Source organism: Ixodes scapularis, unplaced genomic scaffold (genome assembly GCF_016920785.2).
Source record: "Ixodes scapularis isolate PalLabHiFi unplaced genomic scaffold, ASM1692078v2 ptg001158l_1___fragment_1__unscaffolded, whole genome shotgun sequence".
In the NCBI taxonomy this organism is placed as follows: domain Eukaryota; kingdom Metazoa; phylum Arthropoda; class Arachnida; order Ixodida; family Ixodidae; genus Ixodes; species Ixodes scapularis.
The window spans coordinates 671,837-697,216 of NW_024610106.1; the positions used below are offsets into that span (position 1 = coordinate 671,837).

Consider the following 25,380-nt stretch of genomic DNA (forward strand, 5'->3'; position numbering starts at 1 on the left):
TCAGAATTTCCAGCAGCGGTCGTATGCACTATTTAATGCGGAGGAAGCGTGGTGTGCCAACATAAAAATAGCTTTTTTGTTGTTGTTAGTGTACTGCAGTGATTTTACCAGTTTACATGTGGTTCGCAACAAATTCCGCTTTTTGTGTGAGTCCTTGCAACGAGACATTAGTTTTTATTTTTGCTAACATATCCATGTATGAATGTGTGCGTTCTACGCACTGATTATACTCATCAACTTAAAAAAGCTAGTTTTGCACATAATTCATGCGCTGTACGATGTAGTTCTGCCATATACAGCTGCTACAAAACAGAAAAACACAGTTCTTTTGCATCAGCACCTTCATTACACTGCTCAACAATAGCTTGCCATATTTTCCAAGGTCGATCTGGTAAGTCCTAGCACCAATACCAGACAAGCCATTGGTAATTCAAAAGGAGCCTAACAATGCCTTTCGGTTTGCGAGTTCGTGTGCATGCCATTCAGAGTGAAAAGCACTCCGACGAACTTTCCGTGATCTGTGGACCAGGTGTAACAAGGACTTCCATTCCGTTATGCCTACATTCACCATATTCTCGTTGTACTGATGGCATCTTCATATTCTAGTAGCTCTTTTTAAGCTGAGTGTCGTCATGCACTCCACAAAAAGAAGAGGTGCAGCAGATTAGTAACCATCCGAATGTTTAGCTACTTACCTACAGACTTATTTTTAATGTTGAAGCAGATTACAGTCATGCTGAGATGCTGGGACAAGAAGTTAACTGGACAAGCTCTCCGAGCACTTACTCTCAACGCTCTTGATACAACTCAACTTCTGATGCCATGCTTCAACATGCATAAACCCTGTCCTAGAAAAAGAAATCTCTAAGGTGCCAATTTCTCGCACAGCTGGATCCGAACCGCAGCAGAACACCCTTTAGTCCAGGGTACCGTCCTAGGTCATACCGTTACTGCTGTGGCCGAGGATCAGTTGTAACCATGGTGCCACCTGCTCAGCGACCATGGTGAGGGATACAAGGATTCAGCGTCTGGCTGCTCCTCTTCAAGTGTCATCGTTTTGCACGCCATCTTACACTGATGACAAGTTTTCATATCAAAGTCATGTAAAGACCTGATTGTCTCCTTAGGAATGCCAAGAGTGCAGAAACTTGTTCCAGTTGGGGAGAAAGAGAGGAAGCAGCCAGCACTTGGTTGTATGGGCTTCTGCCTTTTGGCTGCCTCAGGCACTCGGCTGTGTGGAAGTTGTGCCATTAAACACCTTGAACCTTGAACCTTACTGCGTATGAACAATTTATTGATTACAGTGTGACTGCTGGAGATAATGTTTGCTCACTAAACAAGGGAAACTGCTGTTCTTGCAGCTCCTGCCATGGAGCTAATCAAAACCCTCATGATCTTGAAGGACTTCGCAACTTGTCTTGTCGAGGAATTATGGTATGGAACTTCTGCCGATCTCTTAAGACCCCAGCTCTCAACAGAACTTTCTTTGCTTTCCGATGGGGGAGTAGACAGGGGCGGGGAGCCACTGCCGCCCTTGTTGCCTTCATAAAACTAACACGCCTGTTTAGCAGGAGGCTCCAGCGGTTCTGACATAAATATATAATCTTCAATTTGATGAACACACACAAAGCATCACAAAATGCTGGCAGAGCAGTTTTCAACAGATGAAGCCATGTAGAAACTCAACTTATTGGGCAAACTTCACCTCAGCATTACTGGACATACTGAAGGATGCGCTCTGGCACATAATGCGCGTGCCCACACCTGCCTTCAGAGTGGTGCAACCAGTCCATGCCACATGCAAATCAGAAATTCAGAGCCCACATCTATTGTGCACATGCATGATGGAGTGGTGCATGTGAGCAGCTCACTAGCTATCTAGTAGTTTCAGTTATGGCACAGCTTGGGCTCGCCACGATGCGTGCTTTGTTTTGGAATGTGGCACTTCTTTCAATTTTTTTAACACTGACCAATCGAAGCTGTATGTTCTTGGTTGGGCTACTGTTATATTTATTTTGCTTCTTTTTTTTTGAGTTTGTGAATTTCAGTAGGTACAGTTTTTTTTTTATATTATTAAGGTTTAATGGTACTTTATAGTAAATTAGCTTCATGTAGAGCTGTAATTACAATATTTAATCAATGGTGTCCCCAAACTTAGAGGTTACCTGCATTTGCTAACTTCTAAAGTTGTGAAATAAACTATGATATACGGTAGTCAGCATTGAAATACAATAGGTTGCTCAAACTAATTAAATATTAAGAACGTTCCTAACATATTGTATACCAATTGGACGAATGCCCCCCGATATCCCCCGAATGTCTCCGATGTCGGAGGCCCCAATCTAAAAATTGGGGGCCTCCGATATCGAAGACATCTGATCTGTGGGAGAAGGGTCGGAGAAGGACGTTCCAGAGAAATCCTGGACGCACTTGAGGTAGCGTCGTACATCTACGCGAATTACGGTTTAGAACAGTTGTTGCTCGTGAGGCTGCTTTGTACTTATCTGTTCGTGGTTGAGTCTCAGAGAGAGGACATTGAATAAGTTTTTAAGAACTCCCATGTTCTCTTTCAATTCTCTTCTCAAAAGGCAGTATGGCCTCATTCTCTGTGGGAAGGGGAATGCCGTCGAACTTAGAACAGTGGAGGGCCGAGATGCGGCCAGGCTTGACGATGACCCGTTTGCTACTGTCATGTGGGCTGTCCGGCACCGTCTGGTAGAGTCCACGCGTATTAGCACTCGGCGCTTTCCACTGACTCCCCTTTGCACCAACAATCTGACTGGCATCATAGACCTGCAAGGATCATGGGAAGATGATCTGTTTGCTAAGCGTGTCGAGGCACTTGAGGCAGAGCAGGACCCGCTCATCAGGGACCTGCTGGAGGCCAGAGCGGCTTGGGTTGCCGACCCGAGCCTCATTAACCCTATGGCCTTGTCCACCACTATAACTCGTGCCTTTGGCACTCACAGAGTGCGTCGTGTCTTTCCGGATCTACCAGACCCAGTCCTGGCCGATATCTCGGATGACGACTTCTTTGCTGGCAAACGCGGGTCCGTGACGCTGCCAGACATTGGGGAGGCCAAGGAAGGTCTTCGCGCGACCTTGTCGGCAGTGGCCACGCAGCGGGGTCTGGCAGTGACGTGGAAGGGAGATCAACTTGAGGTGGTCGGGACCTTCGACTTGTTTAAATGTATCAACGGTCCCACCGTTGACATACCAGACTTCCCGGCCGAGTGGGTACAGCAGACTCGACGTCATAGCGAGACTGTCGGAGTCTCGCGGTCGAGAGGAGCCCTAAGCCGCCGCCGCGGGCCCCATTCGTTTGGGACCCGTTGCTCCGGCTGGTGCAGACGGCGGGGAAACATCAGGAGGGGGGCTGCCCGATCCTGCCCTTGTCGTTCAATGTCAGGGATCTTGTCGCCAAAGATCATAACTCGCTCTCTCCGGCGGAGAGCCTCAAATTCCGAGGAGGCGAAGACGGTGAGGCCGCCTGGCTGGCTCTCCCGAAGAGCAGAAGGAGAAGTTTTCAAAGGCGTTTCCGATGGGCTATTCCCGGACGGCTGAGGAGGTGGCCCTAGCTGCCATGGCCTGCCTTAAGCGGATCGGGGGCAATATCATACCCCCCGATCTCCTCGTGCCTGTCACTCCTGGCCCAGCGGGGTGCTTGGTCCCTTCGTATGTCGGTGTGGACCAAGAGGGTTGGCGGATAGTCGGCCGGACACCGGGATGGGGTTGGGGGCGATGGCGCGGCCGCGCCGGTGTCTAGGTGAACGAAGGAAGTCGGGCCCAAGGTAGCCATACGTGGTGCGCGTCGGGCTGTCCGGGGGGCCTTGCTGAGAGGGGGTTCGCGGAGAGCAGGTTTAGCCAGGTGGCCTTCGTTGACCTAGCCAGAGGGGAGACTAACCGTCACGTGCCCGGGGCGTCCCCGGCCGTAGCACCCGCCGTTCATATAAAGCTAACGCTGCCTGGTCGGAGTTCGGGTGTGAAAGCCGGTGGCGCTTCGGCCGCATTCGGAGCCCCCCTATGTCCTTATCCATGGATGCGACCTCACGCCTTCAAAACTGAAAACCGGACATGATCTCAAGTTTCAAGTTAAGAACTTCCATTCATCCTACCCCTAAGGCTAGTCTATATAGAGCTATGACTTTCATCGCTATGGGCAGGAGCCAGCTGAGTTTGTATTGCTTGGAAGGTGGAGGGGTGATGTGCTAGGGAGCTAAACCCCGTCCCTGTCTCCCGTATTGTCTGCTATAATAGTTTAAAATGTCACTCAGAGAGAAGCGGGAGGGCGAGGCAATTGCCCCCCTTGCCTTGCCCTCTTCTTCCGATGCCACTAATAGGGTATGCAAACTTGGGGATTCCCTGCCATAAATAAATGCAACCCCTTATGGCTGCCACTGCATACAAAGGAAAAAAAGAGAGATGTGGTTCATTTTTCTCTTAGATGTTCATATCATAGGGGATACAAACAGTCGTGGGTAGTTGCGGCTGAGTGAGCCAGCAGTGAGTGCTGCCTAAGTGTTCGATTCGGACTCTCGTTTAATCGGCAAGAAAACAAGTACCAGACAACTATTGGAACGTATCCTGTGAATGGCTCCTGGGATTTTCGCAAATGGTCTCTTGTCTTACAAATGAATGCACTCCTATTAACTAAGGGCACTTAGCGAGCTATATATCCGAGGGTAAAAGACTAAAAACAATGGAAAAGTAACAGAAACCAACAACACTTCTACTTGTTCATTGTTTTTAGCGCTTTTTCCCTCGGAAATATGGATCACCAACTAGCCCAAGTGCATACCCTTCTACACTTAGTGAGTTGCTTCCTCCCTTCTCATACTGCTGAGTCTACATTTAAGCATTCATTCTTCACAGGAGGACCGACACGACAGATTGACCTATCCGCTGATGCGAATTGACAAAGAGGACTCAAAGGCCATAACTGCGGTGTTGGAGAACCACTTATTTGAGGTGACGGACGGATTGGGCACTTCATTGATTTGAAGTACGATATAAAGTCTGCCTTGGCTTTGGATCTCATCACAAAGTAAGAAACTTGTTCACCAGAGGGAATATGTGTGCCATTTTTGCCTTTTTTTCCCATGTCCTAACATTAAAGTGTTGGCTTATTGAGCTCTATTCTACTTTTTTTATCCTTTCTATGCTGACTTTTCATGAAAACCTATGGCCTCCGAACAGGCTCATGCTCCCTCTTTTATGTCCTTTTTCAGCTGCACTTCCACATTTCCAATGCAACCCTCCCCTTGTGAACATATACATAGCTGCTTTTAGATTTTAGGGCTACTGTTCATTGCAAAGTGCTTGAGTTGTCTCAAGTTGTATGTAGCAGCTCCCATAATAAGGACAGAAGTACTATTCCACATTACAGAGAAATCAAGGGAGGTATTGAAATTTGATGCAACAGCTGCAAAAATAAAAGTACAGTGGTCGCAATTCAACAGGCTAAAAATGCCACTTGCCAGTAGAGTTTTTTTTTTTGTTTCAGCAAACGTTTGACTAACAAGGAGCTAATTGTACCCTTCCCTTCCCCTAATTCTGTTAGCAGGCATTTACGTTACTTTTTACTGGGTGATTTTACACTCAGCACATAACACTATACTTGAGCAGAGTTCGTGTGAACCCTTCCTGGAAAGTGTGCTTAACTGTTTAATACTGAGTTTAGGCAACACTTCCAAATGGGGTTGTACTTACTCTACAAAATTCTTTAGTGCGAGTAATTAAATCCCCACTTCAAGTGTTGCCTAACTCTGTATGAAAGAGTAAAGCAGTCTCCAGGAAGGGATCATATAAACTGCTAAGTTTGCTGTTATGTAATATTAATTCTTGCTATAGAGCACACTAAACTTTTTAATACGGAGTGCAGGCACCACTTCTAAGGTTACAATAACTCTTCCTGGAGAGCGTGCTTAACTCTTTAGTACAGAGTTCAGGCAACACTTTTTCTTACATACGACAGACTGGTTGTCGCTTAAACAATTGTATTTAGGAGCAAAAAAGGGCAGTTAAAATCAGACTTGTGCACGTTACTGAAAAATAGTAAGGAATTACAGTTACAATTACTCAAGGCTAAATTGTAATTTATTACAATTACAATTACCCTTCCATAAAAGTAAGTGACCGTTAACCCAAAAAGTAATCCGTTACTTTCGTGGCGTTACTTTCAAGAATATTGCCTTCAATTAAGAAACAAAAGGAAGAGGGTTATTCAAGTTTTTATTGTTGCAACCTGTCCCATTTGCGGACAGGCGGCGGCGGAGTATCGGGTATCGTTAATGGAGTGATCGGACCGATCGACTAAAATTCTCGATTCTCAAAATCGCAAAGCTGTAGAAGTCATCATACATCTAGCCAAAACTAGAATAAGAGTTGATTTGTGCCCATCTTACTATACCGGCATATATTGCCAGGCAATAGCAAAACATCGTTGTAACAGTAAGGTGATAATTAAATAGTAAATAAGGTTTGGCTCGATATTCTCCTTCCTTTGGTTCTGAACAGGTCGAGCCTCGGTTGAGACGTTGGTGAATAAATAAAAGTTTCCAGTAAATGAATATAGTAATCGAAAAAAAGGAAACTCATAACAACAATTAATTAGAACGTCGGTTAAAACAAGGAAATGTAAACGCACGTTTGTCGTGTGTACCTTTTTTGGTGCCGTTTAAAAACGCACGGAGCACGAATCGACTGCATTTTACTCCGGTGTTCTCCAGATAGACGTCCGCTGATGCCACGGGCAGCGAAGGGCATAGAACGAAGTAAGCCGCGCTATGGCCCCACTCTTGAGTTTCACTCTCTCCCCAAGCCCAGAATATCAAGTCTACGTCAGCCACCATTATGTTTTATTTGTAAGAATATCTGCTTGAGATAAGATGCGTCCTGCTGGGGGAAAAACGGGAAGAAGAAGAAAGGAAGACTATTACCATTTTGGAAAGTGCTCACAAAAAGCTGACTCACAAAAGGGGTGACTGAGATGCAGATAACCTGGCTGGAATTCACAAATGAAGTGGGCCAACTCTAGAAGTTGGACTACAAAAAATTAAGTAGCTTTTAAAACAGGGTAAGGTGAAAGAAACAGAAGAAAAAATACATCCTGTTTTCGAGAAGATAAGTGTGCAGCAACGAACGAGGATGCTTGTGGCAATAGCACTTTCGGTTTCGGAGCTGGCAGGAACGAGGCCATGTGCTCACGAAAACCTTTCTTGATGCAGGCGATTGTTCCGTTCTGCCTCGTCACCGCTGGCATCAGTTTCCTGAGTCCAACGTCAGCGCAGCGTCAGCTGCATGCGACGTCAACGACCTATCAGCCTTCCCGTCAGACGATTCCAAGTTCTTCGGAGTTCTTCAGGGTTCCACCCGTCCCACCCTCCAGTCAACCGAGTGGACTGTTCGAGTCAGCATATAAGCCGACGCGTGTCACGGAATCCCTGGGTTTCGGAGCTGGCAGGAACGAGGCCATGTGCTCACGAAAACCTTTCTTGATGCAGGCGATTGTTCCGTTCTGCCTCGTCACCGCTGGCATCAGTTTCCTGAGTCCAACGTCAGCGCAGCGTCAGCTGCATGCGACGTCAACGACCTATCAGCCTTCCCGTCAGACGATTCCAAGTTCTTCGGAGTTCTTCAGGGTTCCACCCGTCCCACCCTCCAGTCAACCGAGTGGACTGTTCAAGTCAGCATATAAGCCGACGCGTGTCACGGAATCCCTGGGTTTCGGAGCTGGCAGGAACGAGGCCATGTGCTCACGAAAACCTTTCTTGATGCAGGTTAGTGATTTGCCATCTGGCCCTTTCCGATCTGTTGGTGGTTTCCTGCCAGCTCCACCCAACCAACTATTCTTGATTGCGAGCACTAGGAATAAGCACTTTCATGCCATAGTGGGTAATAGACGCAAACTATATTACAGGAAAAAAGTGTTATTTGTGCTCTTGTTGCTGTTGTTAAGTGGCGACGTAGAAACTAATCCTGGTCCTGCAACTAAGGAACAAATGGAACTCATACAATCTATGTTCACTGAACTGCAAAACGGTCAAAGAAGTGTCCTCTCGAAGTTAAATGTTATTGAAAGCAAACAAACGGAGATTCACAATAAAATAGAGAATTTAATTGCAAAAAACGAGCAATTTGAACAACGGATCTCAGATGTTGAAGTAAATAGAAGAAAGCTGGAAGCAAGACTAGACGACCTTGAAAATCGGAGCCGCAGGACAAACTTGGTGTTTTTTGGCATACCTGATGACACAGTGCGAGAGTCATGGGAGGAGTCAGAAACTCTTGTTAGACGCATCTGTAAAGGTAATCTAGATATCGATGTCACCTCAATACAAAGGGCCCACCGTCTAGGTACTTTCAAGGAACGTAGCTGTCGGCCGATTATAGCAAGCTTTCAAAATTGGAAAGAACGTGACAACATCATGCGCAACGCCTTTAAATTCAAAAACTCTGCTTACAGCGTTTCCGAGGATTTCAGTGCACTTGTCAGAGAAAAAAGGCGCAAGCTATGGGACTATTCCAAAGAAAAACGACAAGATAAGAACAACAAAGTATATCTTACCTACGACAAGCTCGTTATCAACGGAGACACGTACGCCTGGGATTTCGAACAAAGCATGCCTATACTCGTTCGTAAAAAGGCTCCACCGATTCAGCAGGATTGACGCCGTGCGAGAGATATCTGTCAAAATGCCGCTTTATCAGATGTAGATGTCTCGGTATTACTTGTGAACTTCCGTAGCATAAAAAATAAAGTGGACGATTTCTTATCTCTAGTCGAGACAATCAGACCCAAAGTTATTATGGGAACGGAGACATGGCTGCATGACTCGGTTTCTAATTGCGAAGTTTTTCCCCCTGGTTTTTCCGTATACCGCAAAGATAGAAATGGACACGGAGGTGGTGTCTGTTTGCTAATTTAATCAGACTGGAGTAGTAGTGAACTAGTTTTTTTCGAAAACGACACTGAGTCTGTATGGTGTCGAGTAGTTTTACCTAAGGGGACCACTTTAGTTTTTGGTACATTTTATCGCCCCCCAGATAGTGATGCGTACTCGATAGACAAATTGGGTGACTTGTTGACGACAATTCCAGATAGTGTATTCTTGGGAGGAGACTTTAATCTACCAGGGTTCAACTGGTCTGATGAAGTTCTTGATACAGATGGACCCCGCGCTTACTCGATGTTTGCTGACATAATCAGTGTATTTGGATTTGAACAATATGTTAAAAAACCGACGCGAGAAAATTCTGTCTTGGATTTAATTTTATGCAATTTTCCTGGCGTTGTATCCGAGGTCACTGTGCTTCCCGGCATAAGTGATCACTGCGCGGTTGTTGCTAAGCTCTCGGAGCCCGGAACGCGAAAGCAAGCGGAGTGTCCACGGAAAGTATTTTTGTACGACAAAGGTAATTACGAAGCGATCGATGCAGAGCTTGAATCCTATTTTTATACATTTAGTCGTCTGTCCGAAAATAGTGACGTCGAAACTATATGGCATGCTTTTAGAAATAAAATATTAGAGCTTGCGGAGGTGTATATTCCATCGAAACAAATGAGGAAGCGTAAAAAAATAAGCCTTGGTTTAATGTAGAAATTCGCAGACTTATAGGTAAAGCGAGACGTGCTTACAAAACGCTGACCAAAAGTTGGTCAGTCCAAACTGAGCAGAAGTACAAAGAGATTAACAGGCTTCTCAAATTGCAAATAAAATTAAGCAAAAAAGTGTTCTTTGACAAGTTTAACGAAAATCTAAAAAGAAACCCTAAAGAATTCTGGAAGTTCGTCAACGCGAACAGAAAGGAAGACACTTCTATTCCTGCGTTGAAAGTTGATGGTAATACTGTGGTGTCTGATAACGCGAAGGTTGAATGCTTTAACTCGTATTTTAAGTCGGTATTTTCGGAAGACTCCGCATCTGCTATCTCCAGTGGCTTGCCGAACGCAGCAAAGCGTAATGCCCAGCATTACAATTGACATGAATGGTATAGTGAAGTTGCTGCGCGGAATTGATGCAACCAAGGCTGTCGGACCTGATGGCATTTCCCCTGTTATTTTTCTTAAGTGCAGTGAATCCATAGCGCGTTATCTTTTTGTTATATTTAGTGAAACGTTAAAGACGGGGATGGTTCCAATGGATTGGAAGATGGCAAACGTTACACCAGTTTTTAAATCGGGTTCTAAAGCCAGTGTTGAAAATTATCATCCTATTTCATTGACATCGATCTCATGTAAGTTGTTTGAACACATTATTTACAGTAACCTTTACTCGTTCCTGGATTCATTACACTTCTTTTCCCCCTCACAGCATGGTTTTCGAAGCGGCTACTCTTGCAACACACAGCTGGTAGAATTTTATCATCATATATCCAGATCACTAGACAGCAGGAAATATGTCGACTGCGTGTTCTTAGACTTTCGAAAGGCATTTGACACGGTCCCCCATCAGTTATTATTGTATAAATTGGCTTTGCTAAACATAGATCCCAACGTCCTGAATTGGATACAAAATTATTTAGAAGGTCGTGAGCAGCGGGTTGTTTTAAACGGTACTATATCCACATCAACTCGGGTTACGTCGGGAGTGCCACAAGGGAGTGTCTTAGGGCCCTTACTTTTTCTCATATACATAAATGATATCACCGAAAACATACAGTCTCATATTAAACTGTTCGCCGACGACTGCGTATTGTACAGGGAAATAAACACGTCAGACGACCTGGCCATGTTACAAACCGACATAAATATTTTATCTTCTTGGTGCAATCAATGGAAAATGAGCCTAAATTTAAGTAAATGCAATCATATTCGTTTCTCGAGAAGTAAGCTGCACGATTCTTATAGCTACCTAATCAACGGGACTGTTTTATGTACTGTGTTTGAGTATGTTTACCTAGGAGTGCTATTTGCGGATTCCCTAAAATGGAACAGCCATATAGAACGTACAATCCTAAAGGCTAGTAAAATGTTTTATTTTATCCGTCGAAATTTTAGATCCGCGTCGCGAAACGTCAAAGAAACACTTTATTTTTCTTTGGTAAGAACGATCCTTGATTACGCGTGCGTTGTGTGGGACCCTTATCACGACTTCCTTATCAATAAACTAGAAAAAATTCAAAATCAGGCCGCGCGTTTTGTACTGAACAACTATGACCCTTATGCTAGTGTTACAGATATGAAGGCCATGCTGGGATGGGAAACACTCGAATGTAGACGAAAAAAAATAAGACTAAAATTTTTCCACCGTGTCTTTCACAACAAAACAGGAATTGATAAAGCCACTTATCTTATGGAGCCATCCTACGTTTCTACCCGTTGTGATAATTCTAAAAAGGTTGCTGTTCCCACTTACAGGACTGTCAGTTTTGCGAATTCATTTTTTGTCAAAACCGCGAGAGAGTGGAACGATCTCCCGGAAGATGTTGTGTCCATTGATGATAATGACGTTTTCTTTTTCCACTCTTTATAATGTTTTCTAAAACCCCCCTACAATAATGCCCACAGGGCGATGTAGGTACAATGTAAATAAATAATAATAAATATCACATCTCTTTTTAGTGAATTTTAGGGTATACGGAGCATTGTCTGGTGTTGTAACATAATGAAAATGGTCGTAGTCACTCAAAACCGAGAAGGACATTGTTAATTCTTGTCTGTGCACTTACCGCCTCGAGCTTTTCAAAGAGGCATACACCCACTTGGTGTCCTCTTCCCGCCTTCGATAGCAAAGAAAAAAACAAAGGGTCTAAAAAAAGCGGATATAAATTGACCCCACTCCCCCCCCCCTTTTTTGTGTAAAAATGTTTTTTATTTCTTTTTTTTTTTTACATTGTTGTTAGGGTCTAAACAAATATAAATTTAGGGGCTTGGTGTTGAAAACAAAAATGGTTTTGCGGAACTGAAGGGTGCCAAGCCTCGCTTTGCGCGTGAGAGTGTCACTGAGCTCGACTTTACCAAAATAAAAACAACCCTTCCTTTAGAAAAAAAAAGTGGGGGGGGGGGTCTTCAATAAAAAAGTAACGGATTAAAAGAAATCCGTTACGTAAAAAATGTAAGGGAATTACTTTAAAATTACATCAGAAAATATGTAATGATTTCGTTACTAAATTACTGATAAATGTAAGGGATTACAAGTAATTTCGTTACTTGTAACGGATTACGTACAAGTCTGGTTAAAATAATGCACCAAACTCTGAAATTCAAAACCTGTAGACAGTCCTGACTCTTGCAAAACCATTTGTGTGACTATAGAAAAGTTAAGTGAGCACTCGTATGGGAGAGTAAAACATACACTAGTCGTGGAAAGGTAACGATTACCTATCCCTAGCAGGGATAGGCGGTATTTCAAATACAAGTAATTGAAATATGTATTTCAAATACTTTGTGTATTTTGAATTTCTATTTAATTACAAATTGGGTAATGCATTTGACGTGTGTATTTAAATACTAAAAGGTGGGTATTTCAAATACAATTGTAATTAAATACAATTTTGTGGGCGAAAATACATCCCTCAAATTTATTGGCAATGTCCAGAGCAGAAAGAAAACTACGTTCTGCACCGAATGCAGTGTCTCTTAATCAAGCACAAGCGTTTAGTGACTTTGTGATTACGGTGCTAGTCCAGGGCAAGAATAGTGATGAAATCGACGTTCACAGGCAGACTGGCTAAATAAGCGCCTGTGACAACTTGTGATGCTTTCCAGCCTGATTTCCATCCATAATTTTGCCTGGAACATTCTTAATGCGCGTGTCGTCCAGATTTTTGTTAACTGGTGCGAGTTGCAACAATAAAAAATTCTTTAGCTAGTGCTCCGTGTCTTGGTCGTCTCGGTTCTTTGTTGGTATATACCAACATGTAATCGACAAAAAAAGCTGCTTGAGGCTCTGTACTTTTTCACCTATTACGTCCAAGCTGATTACATTTTTTTGTGATTATATTTCTATTACGTTACTAGAGCCTCGCAAACTTACTCCAGAGTGTGCGTAGAGATACGTAGAAACCCGTTGCAGGTGCCCTGAAGTCGCTCTCGCAAATTTTGAGGAATGTATTTAGAAAAGTATTTGGAAGAGAACAAATACATTTGGTTGTATTTGTATCTTGTATTTAAATGCTTTTTGTAGCGTGAGCTACACTGGCCAAAATTGAGCAGTTTCGCGTGGCTGGCATAATGAGCCATGCTCCGTGCTGCGCAAGTGCGAGGAGCAGTGACGTCGCACGGCGCACAGCTGGCGGGGCGGAGGCCAGGTCGCCGCGGGATCCGCCGCCACCGCGCTCGCCTCGCCAGTCTTCGCATTCCAGAGGAGTGACGTCACAGCCACGGCAGACGCACTGGCGGCGCCGCGTGCCCAGCTATGTGCCTCCGTTGCGCAGTAGCCAAGTCTGACGCTGCACCGGAGCTGCTTGATAGCACCTCTCATTTTATGCGCCTAAGCTCACGCTGCGTATATCCTGGCATAGCCGAGCTAAGCCACCGCAATTTTTTTAAATGTAATTAGACTCGTAATTAAATACATTTTTGACGAAGTATTTTTGTATTTGTATTTTGATACATATTTGCATGCATTTTTCATATTCCTGGTCCCTAGAGAGAGTATAGCTTGCGATAACCCGGATTCTCTCCAAAAAGAGTACAGTCAACACCCGTCCATTCCTTTTTTAATTATTTTTTTAAGAGTGTAGAGTTAACATAATAATCCGAAACGAAAGGTCCCCTGCGTTTGGCCGCTTCGAAATGGCGGAACATAGAAGCGGAGATCGGCGGTCCCAGTTCGCGATTTCGATGAGCCCTATCGCTGCCGAGGCCTTTATATGCACCAAGATGCAGCCAAACATCACCAGTAAAGTCTTTACCTTGTTATTTTCTGTCTTTGCAGAAGAACACAGGAGTCGCGCAGTGATAAATTTAAATAAACCTGACAAGTGCTCGAGCAACTTCAACTTGTCGCGGCAAAACGAACACGCCTAACTTTTTGTTTGCTTTATTTCTCTGCCTTTTTTCGCTCTTTCTCTCGGGACTGGAGATGTTAGCGCCCAGGACTTGCCGTGTTCTACTCCTGTCTTTACCCGCCTGGTTGAGGTTGTGCCGGCGTGTCCGTTGGGAGCCATTCATAATGTCGGCAAACCGATTGCTCGAGCGTCGCCTTGTCCTGGTTCCTAATGATTTCCGGAATTCTAGAAAAAACAATATTGCTGGCCGTGGCTCCGTTGACACCAAGTTTTACGGCTAAAACAATCACAGAGCAACTGACTGTCTTCAACCTCGAGTGGGTGCACAAAGTACCATGCAGACAAGGCCCCAAAGGACACAAAACATAGGATAACAGCAATGAATGCCTCCAACATGGATTCCAGTGGGTTTTGATCAGATCCACGAAGAGGTAGCAGCATTGAACCATGGTATTGTGCAACAACCCTATACTGGTAACAAGTTACTGCTCCGTTCTAATTTACAACCAACTGTCTTTGACACTTTCAATCCAATCCGAGATCCAATCCGCTGTCACTCCGTGCGTGTCGCCAGCATTGCTCGCCTTGGCTGCTCTGGTTTCTCACTTTCGCTTGTTCCTTCGATAGCTTCTTGCCAACCAGTCGTTCCACTACCACCTAGAGGTTAAAAACTAATTCGTAGTGTTCACAATGATCTACGGGTACATAAAGTACATGAAAGGCGGGAAACGGGCCATTTTGCCATTTTCTCTCATCCTAAGGTTCGCGCCGAAGTCGACCGAGGACCTCACTCCTACTTTTGTGAAAGCATACTAGTAAAAGCCAAGTGAAGAAAAGGAAGGCTAATAAGATGCCAATGTGATCCAACCTGGCAGTAAGTATAGGGTGACTGAAATAACCAGGCTCGATCTAAAATGGGCCATAAAAATTGGCGCCTGCACATAGCAATCTGAACTTTGTGTCAAAGGTATATTTCACAGGTTGGTTTTTGTAAAATTACAAAGCGTAGCTCCCTTTCTGCAAAACATAGGGCTAAAAAACTTGCAAGGGTAAACAACGGATGGCGACGTAAACGACCAAGTCGAGCGGCGAGGCGCGTTTGGCGTCCGGTTTTCCGCAGCTCGCCAAGGCCTGGCTTCAAGACGCGCCCGCCGCAGCTCGCAAGACTCCCTGACTACTACAAGATCATCATCCGTGCACGTGGTGGCCTCAACCTAAGCTCGATGAGCACAGGCAAGCTGCAAGACTTCGTCTTTAACACTGCCCAGACCAATTACAACGTGGCACGCGATGATAAAATTCGAATCAATGCCATTCAAAACTATACTACTCAGCACCCCCTCTGAAGGGCGAAGAGAACTATTTTCTGGCCACATATATGGCAAATCCTGCGAAGATCTCACGCGGAATCATCTTTAATGTGCCAGATTACGGTCCACCGGAGAACATCAGCCAATACCTAATCGACTGCAATCACGACCCGGCTATTCTCCTTGCCCGTCGGATGTCTCTCATCACCGCCCCTCTCTACGGCAAAAGGTCCAAACCCTACGGCAAAAGGTCCAAACTCTACGGCAAAAGGTCCAAACCCTCACACAATAAATCACTGCCGTTTAGAAGGAAAATGCAGACTTACGACCCCTCCTTAAACAGAAAGGTTACCCCTCCAGCGCCAACTCCTACCCCTCCAGCGCCCACTCCTACTCCTCCCCCACAACCCGTTGCAGTTGCCATATCCTCACCTGACAGCACCGCCCAGTCTGTCAAGCGTAGAGTAATCAATACTATGGCCTCAAAATCGTAGACAAATTACACCGACTCAGCGTCAATGACCGAAATGTCTCGCATTTTCAGTGCCAGACTGCAAACCTTAGAGCAAAACGTTACAGCCGTTGTACGGCGATAGAAAACGCTGTCTCAAAGTACTCCTCCAGATTGGCCCAACTCACCAGTCAAATAAACCAACTCACCAACATCTCATCCCAGTTGGGGCCCTAAACTCCTCCACCACCCCCACCATCCATACCCTACCTCTAACAGTGCATCCCTCAATATGGCTTTACCTCTCCCACGCCCGCCACGCCTCAGTAGGCACCAAACCACTATCTGGCAATGGAATTACCACAGCTTCCGACTGAAGCGTGGCTATCTTTAACACTGCCTCCAGTCCCTCCAAACTCCCCCCGATATCATATTGATTCAGAAAACCCGCCGCGCGGTCAAACTAGCCATCTATAGAGCCTTCCAAACTCCTGACAACGAGGAACCCAATAGTACCGCCATCCTCACTCGTAGACATCTAACCGCTTCGTACAAAAATCTTGGCGGAGTCGACGTGGAGCACGACATCGTAGAGATCCTTCCCCAAAGGAAAGGCGGCCCATGTCTCCGTATACTAAACATATTTAGCCTCCCGTCGGCTTGCAAACACCGCTTTGGCGTCCTCTTCTCCCGTGCCTTGAGGGAGGAGGGTCCTCGGTAGCAGAACCATCAAACGGCACTTGAATGCAACATAGAAGTACATTCGGACAGCATTGTAGACTTTGTCCAAACGGTGAGCTAAAAATACATATTTTTCGTGTATGGCTCGTCTAATTACTATTATTAGTATTACTATTATTATTATTACATTTATTATTATTTGACCGGGGCATTCAAGACCAACAAGCTGTGCGTTGTTTCGCCGTCAACGAGTCTGAGAGCGCTGTTTGTTACGAAGCTGGCGCCGGATATTATCTGCAAGGACGACTCTTCGCGCCTGTCCTCCGTTGGAATCGACAAAGTGGAGTGCCGTCACCTAAAGACCCGTTTCGACACTTACGGCTCCTTTCATGTGGCCGCGGCTGCGGAGGATTTTGAGAAACTTGCTGATCCAGCTGTGTGGCCTAAATCCAGCCTTTTTAAACCTTTCAGAGGAACCCTTCAGAGAGACATGCTCCACGCTTCAGAGGGACATCCCACAACCGCTGACAAGTGATGCCTGGCATAGATTTATTATATCAAAACGTCCGCGGCTTACGCACAAAAGCCGATTGCTTTTTTTTGTAACGTTACAGTGTCTAATTATGCAATCTTCTGTCTAACGGAAATTTGGTTGCGTCCTAACATCGGGTCCTCCGATTACTTTCCGCCTGGTTTTGTTGTGTACCGGCACGACCGTGACTTGTTTCAAGGAGCTGGAGCGGGAGGCGGTGTGTTGGTCGCGGTCGACAGCTCAAGGAGGCGTCAAGATTTAGAAAACTTTCCTGAGAGCTTGTTCGTCGAAATTGAGTATGCAAAGAGAGAACGTGTTCTTATTGGTCTGTTCTATCTCCCCCCAGAAAAGCCACCTGGTGATTTTCAGCGTTGTCTGGTTGGGTTAGAAAAACTCAACGAGCTACAGGCGTGCAACGTTTTGACTGATAACTTTTATTGAAAGGAGAAATGCAACCATCTTTTAGACTTCTCTTCATTTTTGGATCTGAAGCGGCTCAACAATGTTCTTAATAAGCAAGGCAATGCTTTAGATTTATGTTTTTCAAATACGAACGGTGTACGTGTGACTTGGAGTGAAATGCCAATGGTGCCTGAGGATATGTACCACCCCGCGCTTGATGTAGTGATCTCTATTTTTAATTACCCAACTCGCAGTAACTCTGATGCCTCTCCGCCGCAAGCATTGTATAACTTTTCGGCAGGAGACTACGTCGGAATGTTGCCCCTCAGCTTGAGAGGTGGTGGTACATTCCGACTTGACGAACACAGAAGGGATGTGGTGAAGGCCACGCATGCCACGAGAAGCAAGTCTGAGCTTGTTGACCACAGCTGGACGACTGCGCATACGTTTGACTTGGACAATGCTGCTCGTGAGCAGAGGTGAGGCCCGAGGAAGTTCGTGGAATCGTGGTTTATCCGCCGAGACCCCGAGGCGTGCAAGACGAACCGGGGCCCCCCACCGGACGTTTACGGGGACTTGTAGATTAGAGTCGACTGGTTTTGACTCTCCCAACCACCGGGCCAGTTCACACTGATGATGCCACCCGGATAGGTGGCGAAACGTCTGTGTTGTTGTTAATTTTTTGTTGTTGTGTTAAGCCACTGTAAACTTATTCCGTTATGACTACCCTGGCTTTTGGAGCATATTTGCATTCAGGAGTCGCTTCAGCAAAGTTGCGTCTGTCGCCCCACAGTGCTTTTTTAGCTTTGATGCACACGTTGTTTATATGGGTATTCCATCTTAAGTCAAGATTAAATACTACATCTAGGTACTTAAATTCTTTAACTCTTAAAGCTCAGAACCATTCATGTCATAATTATAGGCCAGCAGATTTTTTGTTTTAGTTATAGACATAAATAATGATTTTTGATATGGTGTGGAAACCCCACGATTCGTCATTTGTCGCACCAATGCCTATTTTCTTTTTTTTTCTTTTTTTGTAAATTACGGTTTAATTTGATCTGATCATCTTTTGTTTTCATTTTATTATGAACCACACAATTGTCTTCAAAAAGTTTGATTTGAACTGAAACGTCATAGGGTAGATCGTTTATAAATATCGAAAATAAAAAGAGACCCAGAACACTTCCCTGAAGTTTCCAGACCAGATCAAAAACCGCACAAGGTTTACTCCCCCTGACCTCGATATAGACCTTTCCAGCGGCAGTCTCGAACGAAGCGATTTCCAGCGCGCATCCCTGGTTTTGAGACTGTACGTCAGTGTTGCCCGACTGCGCTGAGCTGTGGGTTTTCTCGTCAGTAGGCTGTGGCAGCCTGCGTAGGAGCAATTTTGAATGCTGGTGGCGGCAAAATCGCCTCACTTTATTTTTTCTTTTGTGTTCTGTGGCGATTATAACGGCACTATACACTCAGCCGTGTCAACCTTAACTGCCTAATATATTTGACCACACCAGAGGATAGCCGAACTGCATGGGTATTGCCCCCTCACTATATGAAATTCAACGAGTCTCATAAATCGAACAACATATATTGTACGCGTACCCCACGGTGCCGCGTTATCCGGACATGATTTGAGAAAGGTCTCAAATAACACAGCATATCCAAAATACAGTGTCGACGACAGTCACTTCACGACGATCGCACGGAATCCGGCTTGTCTTGGGGTACGTTTTGAAGAGTGATGTTTTTTATACACAGCACTAGTGCGAATGAACGAACGTGTCTATTTAGTTCCCATTCCCCGGACCCTATCAGCTACTTCTCGCCAAGACCGGGAACATATCCGGGAAGGCTTTTCGGAGATTATCTCAACGGAAATAATCCTCGAAGAACGTCGAACGGCCTGCGTCGCGGGCTGCTTGACGTTCGCTTTCTTCGCCCGTTCTCTTCGCTCGTTTCTTGCGAAGGTCCAGAAGGCTATAAGTCCTGGTATTCCCAAGTTCTCACAGTGGAAGATTACAAAAACACGTTAGCATCCTGAACAGGCAAATAGAGTAAACACTTAGAAGGAAAGCCGGCGAACTCCGAACACACGATGCAGGTGGGGAGTCGCGCTGATCGGGTTTCCACAGCTCAGGCGGGTGGCAGAAATTTTTGGCTAATAGGGGTCACTCGAGTCGCAAAATGGCGGCGGCCAGCGAGCTGTTTCTGCAAAGGTCTATACTGTCTCCGTGATAAAAGATAAGAGGAAACCATATAATAACTTTAAAAAAGAAAGATATGTACTTGTCTGTGTTTCTGACCTCTTTGGGTTTATTCTTTCTGTGTTTGTAAGTCTCTATAAACAAGCTCCCTAAATTTTAATTCAAGTTGTGTGAGCTTCATGTCCTGACTCAGTACGTCCGCCCGTCACCCTGTGTTCAATCCCCGCAACTTCTTTCAAGCCGTCAGCTACATCTCAATAATTAACTTTCTGCGGCTCCGTCTACGCTCCCTGGGGCTTTGCTTGCGAAAAAACGTGGCCCACGCCTCCGTGGACTTTGTGCTGGGATTCCACTCCCATACTTGGTTGTCAAGCTACAGGATCATGCAGATTTCAAGAATAGAGATATCCCAGGAACTTCGACTCATGAGAATGACTCTCCCCGGCCACGACAGCACTCCTCGATACGTTTTACGCCACAGACCCTCGTTCCTCTTCCTCAGGAGTTCTGCAGTCGGGCTCTTGGAGGCCGCAGGGGTAAAAATCCTGGGGAGGTACGCAAGTCTTGCCAGAAGGCTTCGGACTTCAACTGAAACCCCCTGTTGTACTTTTGGACAAACAGCTTTCCCCGGACACGGTGGGACTTCTGTCTCACGGGCCCAAGTTCGCCCTAGACCTTCCAGCATCGAGGGTAGACCAACTGACATCCGTTTACAAGGTAGCAGCAAGTAACCCTGAAAAGGATCGTCAGAACTTCGTAGGGACAGCTGTGCATTCCGTTTGTGCCCACCTGCCTACTCCAGGCAAGTCATATGTATACTCAACAGTAGAGGAGCTCCGCAACGCCCAGCTAAAGCTGCTAGAGTAAGAAAAGATGGTAGTTTTCGTTGTTATGAACGAGGACATCTAAGAGGAAAAGGTGGAAGCTGCACTCGAAAAAAGAACTGCTTTACTCAAGGAAAGACCTTCAGGGTCTTTAAGGTCTGAGGCTAGGGAGATATGCTCTCAACTGAACCTCCCCGCTCTGAGAAAGAAATGCGTTAGCTTTGCCCGCACATCAGTTCATAAGAGTGCCTTTTTTTCTGCAAAGACCCATGCAGAAAACGCCCCGCTCCGCGGCATTGTTTCGGAGAACGGGTGCTGGCAGAAGAATGGTCTCCAACGGCCAACTCTGCCAGCAACACCAGCGGTCGAACCAACGAGAGCCCCTGGGAGACAGACGGTCTCCAACACAACCATGGCAAATCGTCACCAATGACTTCTTCCATCTCCACAGTGTCACCTACCTACTTGTAGTGGACTACTTTAGCAAGTACATTGTGATAGAGCAAAAGGGGGACACCTCTGCTATCAAAGGATCGCAACCCTAAAAAAGGAGTTTGCTTGATTCGGCATTCTAGAAGGGGTCTGTGACAACGGCCTGCCATTCAACTCTGAAGCATTCAAAGGGTATCTCAAGTGCTTGGACATGACAAATAATCCAAGTTCTCCTGATTACCCACAGTCGAATGAACTTGCAGAGAGGTCAGTTCAAAGAATGAAAACAGCTTGACCAAGGCACCGAAGGAAGGCAACGACCTGTCTCTTGTCCTTATGGAGCTTAGGGACACACCGATGGATCAGCTCCTGTCCCCATTGGAACTGCTAATGGGCCGCAGGATCACAACCCTCAAGCCAGCTGCTCCGCGTTAACTTGAGCAGCACTACAACATCAGGGAGGTTCAAGCACGCCTTCAGTTCCGTCAAAAGTGTCAGCACCGACATGGTGACGCACACAGCAAACCACTACGTCCTCTGAGTCAAGGCGAGAGAGTCTATTTCCGTCGAAACCACAAATGGGAACCCGGAATTGTGGTCCAAGTCGGACAACAGCCACGATCATACCTAATCAGAGCGGAAGACGGGGGAGGGGAGGGGGGGGGCATTACAGAAGAAATCGATTCCCCATCTGACCATTCGCTTGAAACAACAACGCGATCCCTGAGGACTACTACCAACTCACGTTCAACGACCAACCTCACCAATGTCCTGCCCAGTAGTCCCGCATACCCGAAACCACTCGATCAAGCCATCAAGTTGTTCAGCCAGCAAGGTATCGCCGAATCTGTGGACTCTGAACTCTTAAAATTCGCATAAACTTTCTTTTTGCAAAATAAAAGGGAAAAAAGGATCTGTTATGTATTTAGAAAACTATGGTTGGTGGTGCCCACTTCGCAGTTTCTCACAAATCGGCGTTGATACCCACACGTGCGACTCAGCTAGCCTTACACCACAAAACAGCTATGTGCCTGGCGTCGTTCCCGTTCTCGTAATAAAGTTTGTCAACCAAAAACATTTCAGTATGAACAACGTTATCCACAAACACGGCACGTGTCAGTTCCTGGATCTCCTGGATGTTTACCTCCACTCAACCTCAGTGGAGTACGAGGGCAATGTTTATATAAAGAGAGCGGAGGTGTGCATCAGGTCATGCTTTGCAACAGTTATGAGTAAGGTATGTATTTACTCGCACAATGAACGCACTCGCGTAATGAACGCACCTCCCAAGTCGGCTTCCAAAATTTCGACTTTTTTTTTCACTTGCATATTAAACCCACCCCCAACTGGGAAGTCAAAACTTTGACCCCCTCCCCTTTCCCCACACGCGCGAAATGAACGCACTTTTCTATCCTGGTGCAGCGAGGTCGCAAATGCATGGGTAGCGTGGCCGAACAAAACGCCTTGCAAAAGGCCTTAAAAATAAAAAAAGACCCATTGGAATCATTTATCGGAACTACAGTACGAAAACCAGTGTCTCCCACTTAGACTTGGTTCTTTCTAATTTAACTCCTCTTGAATCACGTCGGACAGTCGCTCGCCTTACTCTTTTTCATAACTTTTATTACAACATGCAATCATTTATGCTCACTCACTGTAAGTCTGTCTCATACATTTCTTTGCGTCATGATCATTCCTTGAAAATTGCACCTATATTTGGTCGCACTAATAGATACAAATACTCTCCTCTTGCTCTGTCCATTAAAAATGGGAATTCTCTCCCAAACGACATAGTCACTGAATAGAATGATAAAAAATATTCCGCAAAAAATTTTTGGCTTTGGTACTATGTTTTCAGCGCCATGTCTGCTTGTGTTTCCTATAAATTGTGCACTGAGTCCCCAGTTCTGTTGTGCCCGGTTTCTGTAAACTTTGTTCTGAATTCTGTATAGTTTGTTTTTAGTTTTTGTTTGTTGTTAATTTTTAACCTTAGTTAGTTCTTTTATTTCCATTATATCATTGCATTTGTTTGTATTTTTCTACCCCCCCTCATGTAATACGTTTGAACGAATGTATTTGAGGCGAATAAAACTTGAAATTGAACTTGATTCGAGTCCATTGAGCTGCGAAGGCGAATACATCGGCCATCGGAAGATGCCTAAATGCTCGCTTTAGGGAACACCATTTAGATGTTACCAAGGCATCATCGGACTCGTTCCACCCAATAGTTCTGCATGCCCGTACCTGCCACGATTGCACCCCACACTTTGAAAACACCACTTAGCTAAGTTCACACATAGATAACTGTGGGCCCGAAACAATAGAAGCGTTTAAGGTCAGATATGCCGTGAGCAATGTCTCTGGGACATCTTTGGCTTTGTCGTCAAAAAAGCTGGAATTTCTAGCGTAAAAATTATCGTAAAAAGCTTGTTGTGATCAATTATTTTGTCTTTTCCTTTCTTTTCTTATTTATTTTCCCCCCTTTTCAGGGGTTAATTTCCTGATTATAATGCAGTTAATGTAAAGGTACAAGCGAGCTGGACAAGAACCTAGCTGTGTTTGGAGATTTGTGTTTGTCCTTTGTCCCTCTTGTTCCCATTTTCCAGGATTATTTTCGTCATTAATTTCCTTTCTTTTTTTTCTTCCTTTCCCCCTTTTTCACGAAATTTCCTTAAGTTTTTCCCTATAATTTTTTTGCTATCATTTTAATTTGGTATTTTTAAAGTTTGTGAGTAAATTGGTTTTATATTAAATTTTGAATATTTTCGTTTTCTTTCAATACTTTGTCGTTCAAGGTCGTAGCGTAATGGGCATCTCATAAATGTTCGCTGCTCATTGAAAGAACTGTGTGTGTCTGTGTTTGTCCTTTACGTGTTTTATTCTTTCAGTGCATTCTGTCAGTTCCTCAAGGCTCTTCTCACATCATGTGGTGACATTTGCGTCCAGTGTTATATAGCCCTGTCACATGGAAGAGGTGGAGGAGACCAGCTTACTAAAAAGTATATCAGCATCACTGGTATTTCCTTTCTCGTTGGAAATGACTTCTGCCCCTTTTGTTTAATGGGAGTCCTTTGCATGTTCTTTGCTTACTTTTCAAACGGTTCAAAAGTGTGATATGGGGTAGGCAGTTATGCGACAATGGTGCATGCCCAGTATATCACGGTAGCTTAAACAAGAGACTTTGGAAGTGAACATCAGGAGAATCTCCTGTTTCATTCTTTCTAATCCAGGGTGCCAATTTCGAAACATGTTGTACAATCTTTAAATAACTTTTAGCACAAGGAAGGAAAAAGGAGAGGAGGCATTATGTCAGTTCGCTATGCAATTCTAGAGATTTTACAACAGTACAGTACAGGACACCAAGCCGGTTGGAACCAGATCATTACATCTGTCAGTGTGGCTTCTAGGTACTTTAACTAGCTTATTAGTTCGCAAAAGAGCTCAATGAATTGTGGAGGCTAAGCCTCGTAAGACTTCTGCAGACTGACTGCACTGAGCAATAAAACGAAGAATTCAGCTGGATTGTGTAACGTAGAAAGATAAACCGGGAAAAGAGCATGGGCAAAACTGGGGAGCTAAACCACGCAAGGCATTTCGTGCTATGTCTCGTCTAAACTATTTTCTTTGTTGCTGCACTTTCTGTCATCTTTAGCAGGCAGTATGCACTGATTTCACTTACATATTGGGTGGATTCGACCATAAAGCTAGACGTTTGTATTAGAAAACCAAGCGTATGTTTTATCGGAGTAATGGCACATAGAATTTGCACTCTTTTTAAGAGGGATAATTTATCTAAGCCAATTGTTTCATACTAAATTGCCAAAGATTCTGCCCCAGTTTTCAAAAACAGACTGGCAAATGCTTTCATTTATTTAGTAACATTTGATCTGTTTATTTACAGGAAACACTGCCTCTATTGCTGTCATCAACAGCCAGCTGGCTGAAATCAAGCCACCACACAGCTCCACGAGACTCCCAAGGGCACTGAGCACACGCCTATTCTGGAAGGCTTCCGAATGGCGCCACTGGCTGCTGTACCACTCGCTTCCCTGCATGTACAGGGTCCTTCTGGACCAATACTGGCCGTACATAAAGAAGCTGGTGGAGGCCGTCCATGCACTTTTGAGGGACACCGTAACTCCAGCATCCATTGATGTTGCACGCGAGTTCTCCCCCTTCGGTTTCTTTGTGTCCTGCTTCGGGCCAGCTTTAATGATGTCATATTGTGCTTTCAGAGAAACTCCTCTGGACCTTTGTGGGCATGACAGGGAGGCTGTATGGAGCTCCAGCAATGACGTTCAGCCTGCACCAGTTACTCCACCTAGCGGAAGCAGTGCAGCAACTGGGGACATTGTGGGGCCATTCTGCTTTTGAATTTGAAAGCGGTAACGGGCAGCTTGTGAAGCTGGTGAAAGGATCAAATGCTCTTCCGGAAAGGGTAGTGAAGTATCAGCAGTTGGGATCAAACTTTGGTGTCCTCGCTTCTAAGTGACAGCGTCAAAGTGATGTGCTGTGATATTCTGGGATACACTAAACACCAAAACTTCAAGTATGCAAACGAAGTGTGCCTGCTCGGTTCCTCTTCGAAGGC

At 45.1% G+C, this 25,380-nt stretch overlaps 1 long non-coding RNA gene across 1 annotated transcript; it reads left to right on the top strand.

The window, feature by feature from the left end:
• Positions 1-4,803: 4,803 nt before the first annotated feature.
• On the top strand, positions 4,804-24,988 carry LOC121834411. The gene is made up of 3 exons (XR_006077201.1): positions 4,804-5,044; positions 23,678-23,788; positions 24,691-24,988. It is a non-coding gene; the product is annotated as an uncharacterized LOC121834411 (long non-coding RNA).
• Positions 24,989-25,380: the final 392 nt, after the last annotated feature.